At 36.4% G+C, this 6,750-nt stretch overlaps 1 long non-coding RNA gene across 1 annotated transcript; it reads right to left on the bottom strand.

Annotated features, from left to right (window-relative positions):
• Window positions 1–3,853: 3,853 nt before the first annotated feature.
• On the bottom strand, window positions 3,854–6,164 carry LOC102976663 (uncharacterized). Its single transcript, XR_002890899.3, has 3 exons — window positions 5,372–6,164; window positions 4,377–4,441; window positions 3,854–4,086 (listed from the first exon to the last, which is right to left on the bottom strand). It is a non-coding gene; the product is annotated as an uncharacterized lncRNA (long non-coding RNA).
• Window positions 6,165–6,750: the final 586 nt, after the last annotated feature.

The following is a 6,750-nucleotide window of genomic DNA, read 5'->3' as shown; positions in this document are numbered from 1 at the left end:
TAATAGATCTTTCTTGGAGTATAACTGCTTCACAGTTCTGTGTTAGTTTGTTACACAAGCACGCAGCTCTCTGCTCACCTCCACGCTTTATCCGTCTTGTTCCACATCTTCAACGCCTTCCCTCTCTCTCTGTTCTCTCCAGCTGCTCCAATACTAACCATCCGCTAAGAACAAGCTCAATTCCCACCTCCTCCGTAAAGCCCTCCAGGACTACCCTCTGTTGATTCTTTTCCCTCTGAGATCCTAGAGCACGCTATACCAACCAGTTTTCAGGGGGAAATTCTTTGCCTCTCCTCCTGTGTGTTCATCTTTTCTCTCCAACTCGACTATAGCGTTCTTGAACGGAAATCAGTATTACCGAGTGACTGAATATACTTTTCACGAGTAAGAAAATCAACTTAGGATTTTTTAACTTTACAGTAATGCGAAAGCAATACGCATTCAGTAGAAACTACTTCGACTTTTGAATTTTGAGCTTTCCTCGGGCCCACCGTATGGGGAAAGACACTTCCTCCTGATGCTGGGTGGCAAAGCCCCAGCTCCCCACCAGCCACGCGACCACACCAGGAGACAGCGGATAGATGCAACCACCACGGACCCAGACAAGCACTCTGCTTGTCAGTACAGTAGTCAATAAATTACACGAGATGGTCAGCACTTTATTAAAAAATAGTCCTTGCATTAGATGATTTTGCCCAACTATAGGCTAACCTAGGTGTTCTGAGTGCACTGAATGTAGGTGAAGCTAAGCAGTGATGTTTGACACGTCAGGTGTATTAAATGCATTTTCAATTTATGATATTTTCAACTTACCATGGGTTTACTGGGACGTAACCCCATGGTAAGTTGAGGAAGATCTGTACAACAGAAGCAGCAGCCAAGGAACCAGTAGGAGAAATAATGGTTTTTATTTAAAGACAGTCACGGCATGGAAGCAACCTAAGTGTCCATCAACAGATGAATGGATAAAGAAGATGTGGCACATATATACAATGGAATATTACTCAGCCATAAAAAGAAATGAAACTGAGTTATTTGTAATGAGGTGGATAGACCTGGAGTCTGTCATACAGAGTGAAGTAAGTCAGAAGGAGAAAAACAAATACCGTATGCTAACACATATATATGTAATCTAAGAAAAAAAATGTCATGAAGAGATTAGTGGTAGGATGGGAATAAAACACAGACCTACTAGAGCATGGACTTGAGGACGTGGGGAGGGGGAAGGGTAAGCTGTGACGAAGTGAGAGAGTGGCAGGGACATATATGCACTACCAAATGTAAATTAGATAGCTAGTGGGAAGCTGCCGCATAGCACAGGGAGATCACCTCTGTGCTTTGTGGCCATGAGAGGGGTGGGATAGGGAGGGTGGGAGGGAGGGAGACGCAAGAGGGAAGGGATATGGGAACATATGTATATGTATAACTGATTCACTTTGTTGTAAAGGAGAAACTAACACACTATTGTAAAACAGTTATACTCAAATAAAGATGTTAAAAAAAATCACTGTCTTGAAATAACAATTGGTAGACAAATCATAAGCTTTTTTTTGACTTCATAAACACTCTTATCCACTTCTATTTAATACACTATTATCCAAGGAAGTTGACTAATGGAGAATCAACTTCTTAATGGAGAATCATAAATCTTTGTGTAGGAAAAAAAGCTGTATTTATGAAGATGTTTACAATAGTTTATTTTAGGTTATTTCCAATTTTTCACCAATTTAAATATTGACCAACTCAATGAAACCTTCTGAATACAATGTTAAAAAGTATAACTGAATCATAAATTTTAAATTTAGTATGAAAAGATAAGAATGGCAAATTATATTGAAGCTATGTGGAATAATGTTTATAGACAACAGGAAGAAAAAATAAAAATGTAAACAAGGCTTGATAGGATAATGAGATTAGGGATGCTCTTTTAAATTTTTCATTGTTATGCTAATACAATACCTGTATAAAACCTAAAAATTTTGAAACAACACATTTAAAAAAATTGTGGTAAAATACACAAAACAGAATATTTATCATTTTAACCATTTTAAAGTGGACAGTTCGGCGATATTAAGTCAACAAATTTTTAAAACTTTCAGAGCGCACCTGAATAAAAGATGTGTTGTCCATTGGTGATTTTAGTATATCTGGTATAGAACTCAAGTCACCACAAAACTTTTTCTGGGAAATTGGCTGATCATAAACATAAAAAATTTATTTTGCTTTATATTAAACCTTATTGTTTTACTGTTTCAAAATTCAAATTTACTCACAAGAAAGAGTCAGTTTCATATTAGATTTGGTTTCACAAATGCTGCTCCAAAAAAAAAAACAAACGACAATTTGTGAATAACGATAATATGTTCCAGAAAATAAAAAGTTAAGGTCTCTTAGAAACAATACAAACGTTATCAGTAGAAGTGAAGTATACCAAACTTATATATTCAGGAGAATGTGAAACTTATACCATTGATTGTTAAAGGGTTTTAAAAGTTTTTTGATCCATTTGGTAACAAAATTATAGGCTTAGTTGTAAAATCCTGGGTTAACTATCATTTGGAAATTTAAATATACATTACAGTAAACATTTAGAACATGTTTTTCTAAAATGTTCCATCTAGGTCAGTAAACTTGTGTGTTTAAGTCCTTTATAAGGATAATACATATTTTAAGTTTTTTTTATCATTGAGAGAAACAAGACATTACTTGATTCAAAAATTTAGCTAAGAATTTCTAAGAAAGAAGCAGGGAACAATGGGAAGATTGGAACTGGGAAGAAATTTTGTTTCTTATAGCACAAATGGTAATTCTTCATATAAAAAAAATCATTCCTCAAAAGCACCACTACTAAAGTTATCATCAAAGTGCACCCCAAATTTCAATTGCAAAGTATAAGAAGTAATCATCAACCAGGAAATATTTTCAAAATAACGAACTTTTTATGAGATCCAAACAATAAGCTTGGTTAATAGTAACATCTCTTTAAATTCATTTATTATATTTATATCCTATAAATTCCCATAAGTATCAAAATAATTATAGGCCTCCTACTATGCCTGTGGTTAATACTGGCTGTTTCAATTTTAGCACACCGGAAAACATAAGGGGTATAAGTTCTAGTAGCATTCAAAACAAGAAAGAGTTACCAATTGTAATAGTAGCTTTTCCTTTTCAACCACTTCCCAAAATTAGAGTTCTCTTCTTCTATCTAGCAGCTTTGGATGGTTCCTTCACGATGGAGAAGTTATCCACTGGTACTGAGAGAGAAATGATAAATATGCCATTTCAGTTACAGGTAATTTGTGAGGGTTTGATATTCATTAGAAATTAAGATACTTTAAGTTAATAAAAGGTTTTCAATCTGCATTTCTGGGAACCTAAATTAAAGCATCACACAATAGTTTCAAAAACAGAAAAGCCATTTCATGTGACTAAAAACTTAGTTTTAAGATGGCAGAAAGTACCTTGATAATTTTCTTTTAAGAAAGAAAGAAAAACAAGCCATTAAAGAGAAATTCTTCTGAGAGGACTAAAACCCGTTATATACCTCTGACCTGGCACCCCTTCCATTCTGGAGACCTTTTTTGATAACTGCTTTCATCACAGAATGATCTAAAGTAAAATAAATGGAAATTAGAGTAATTATTACCCAATGAGTGGCTATTACCTTTTAAAACCAAAAGCCAACTAATTATTCCTTTTCCCATAAAATTAAATATGAAATCTATATTATGTAATTATACACTTATTTCCCCCTTTGTGTATTCTAATTTCTTCCTCAAAAACCTAAGATTCCATCTGGCAGACTGCCCCCAGTGGCTATTACTTTGGCAGCAGCAAAGGTCAACTTTAAGTATCAAAATAATTATAGGCCTCCTACTATGCCTGTGGTTAATACTGGCTGTTTTAATTTTAGCACACCGGAAAACATAAGGGGTATAAGTTCTAGTAGCATTCAAAACAAGAAAGAGTTACCAATTGTAATAGTAGCTTTTCCTTTTCAACCACTTCCCAAAATTAGAGTTCTCTTCTTCTGTCTAGCAGCTTTGGATGGTTCCTTCACGATGGAGAAGTTATCCACTGGTACTGAGAGAGAAATGATACATATGCCATTTCAGTTACAGGTAATTTGTGAGGGTTTGATATTCATTGGAAATTAAGATACTTTAAGTTTATAAAAGGTTTTCAATCTGCATTTCTGGGAACCTAAATTAAAGCATCACACAATAGTTTCAAAAACAGAAAAGCCATTTCATGTGACTAAAAACTTAGTTTTAAGATGGCAGAAAGTATCTTGATAATTTTCTTTTAAGAGAGAAAGAAAAACAAGCCATTAAAGAGAAATTCTTCTGAGAGGACTAAAACCCGTTATATACCTCTGACCTGGCACTCCTTCCATTCTGGAGACCTTTTTTGGTAACTGCCTTCATCACAGAATGATCTAAAGTAAAATAAATGGAAATTAGAGTAATTATTTCCCAATGAGTGGCTATTACCTTTTAAAACCAAAAGCCAACTAATTATTCCTTTTCCCATAAAATTAAATATGAAATCTATATTATGTAATTATACACTTATTTCCCCCTTTGTGCATTCTAATTTCTTCCTCAAAAACCTAAGATGCCATCTGGCAGACTGCCCCCAGTAGCTATTATTTTGGCAGCAGCAAAGGTCAACTTTAACCATTTTGCATCTAAAGTGGCTTTGGATACCTCTGGATAGAAAGTACAGTCTGAGCACTGTCCAGACACTTAGATACCTAAAGGGCATCTAAGATAGCAAACCAAAGTCCTGATATTCCCTGATATTCCCTCAAAAGCTGTTCCTCCCATCAGCCCCCTTCTTCTAAGTGATACCACCCAGTTGCACACATAAACAACGACTTGTCTCCTTGTTACTATTTCCTTCGTACCTCACATCTAATCTATCTACAAGTCTTGTTAGCTACACTCTCAAAACACAACCTGAATTCAACCACTTTTCACTTGCTCCAAACTTCCAACCTAAGCTAAGCCATAAACATCTCTTATTTGGACCACTGTGATAGTCTCCTAACTTGTCTCCCTGTTTCTCTTCTCTTCTTTATCCCTCCAAGTCCATCCTCTATACCAGGTCACCTTATTCAGATACTATTTTGATCATGCCTTTTTCCACTTCAAAATCCTCTACTCATTTAGAATAATCCACATCTTTACTCTGGCCTTCAAGACTTTACAAGATCAGACCCCTGGCTAGCACCTTGACCTCATGTCATACCACACTCTTCTTCACTCAGTACTCTAGCCAGGTTGGCCTCCTTGCTTTTCCTTAAATACTCCACCCACCTACACGCCTGCATACTCATGGCCTCCTTATCCTGGAATGTGCTTACCCCAGATCTTCCATGGCTTGCTCCTCTCTTCATTCAGGTCTCCATTCAAATGCCACTTCTCCAGTGAAGCTGTCCCCTAACAAACCTATACAATGGAGTCCTACCTGCCCCCCCAATCTCCTTACATTACTTTTGCACTTCCTACTATCTAACATTATATTACTTATCTGTTTACTCATTTCTATCTGAACTCCTTCACTAGAATGTAAGTTCCATGAGGGAAAGACTTCTGTCTGTCTGGTTCACTGCTTTATCCCTAGTGCCTGACCCGTATCTGGCACACAGAGGTATTAAAAAATTACTTGTGAAACTGACAAATGGATAAAGTACTCCTTGCAAGAATCCAGAGGTTGCACAAGAAAGAAATAATGCTCTTGGTGGAAGCAGGCTTAGTATCTAGGTTCACTTCTATTCAGAGTAGAGATAAGAACAATTTACAAGTATAATTCACTGTAATTAGTACATTATGTGGTAAAAACATAAGGGAAGTGCAACACTAGAAAAGTACAGTTGACTCTTGAACAACATGGGTTTGAATCTCGCGGGTCCGCTGACACACGGATATTTTTCAATAAATACGTACTATCGTCCTACACGATCCAAGGTAGGTTGAATCCACAGATGCGGAACCACTGACTGTAAACTTATACCCAGATTTTCAAATGCGTAGGGGTCGGCACCCCTAACCTCACTTTGTTCAAGGGCCAACTGTATATGATGAGGAAAGTTAAACACAGGAAATTTTAAAAACTGTCAGTACATGAGCAAATTCCTTTTGTTTTGCTATGTTTTAATCAATTAAAATAAAGTGACCACATACCAACAAGTAGATTTTTTTTATACCCAGAACGAGCAGAGTTCTGTTGGTTTCAAGGGCCTTTAGTAAAGCCTTTGCTCCTTCATTGGTGAGGCCACACTGCTGCAGGTCAAGTGCTTTTGATGAAAGACAAAAGGTCACTTGCTAACTCTACAGATTTAACATATGGACAACTCTCACTTTCTCAAGTGTGGAAGAGTCCCGCACAAGACAAATCATGGCAGGTTTGTAATCTGGGGTATGGAAAAACAAAAGAAACGGATACGCACACACATAATGCATAATCCAATTTCAAAACCTCTTCTTGCATGTGCAATGATAACCCTGGCTTTAGTACCAAAAAATCATCTAACATATTTTACAATTACGGAGCTGAAGAATAACTGTATATAACCTATGAGCAAAAAGCATCAGAAAATGAATCTCAGTTCATAATTAGCAAGGGTGGCAGTGGCATGTAAACCTCACAAGCAAAAACTGCTGGAGCTCAGAGATGCACTGCATTCTTTGGATCATGATCTTCAGCTCCAAATCACACTTGAAACTAGTTAAAACGGGATAA

Source organism: Physeter macrocephalus, unplaced genomic scaffold (assembly GCF_002837175.3).
Source record: "Physeter macrocephalus isolate SW-GA unplaced genomic scaffold, ASM283717v5 random_1930, whole genome shotgun sequence".
NCBI classification, from domain to species: domain Eukaryota; kingdom Metazoa; phylum Chordata; class Mammalia; order Artiodactyla; family Physeteridae; genus Physeter; species Physeter macrocephalus.
This window is presented reverse-complemented; position numbering and strand designations above follow the sequence as displayed.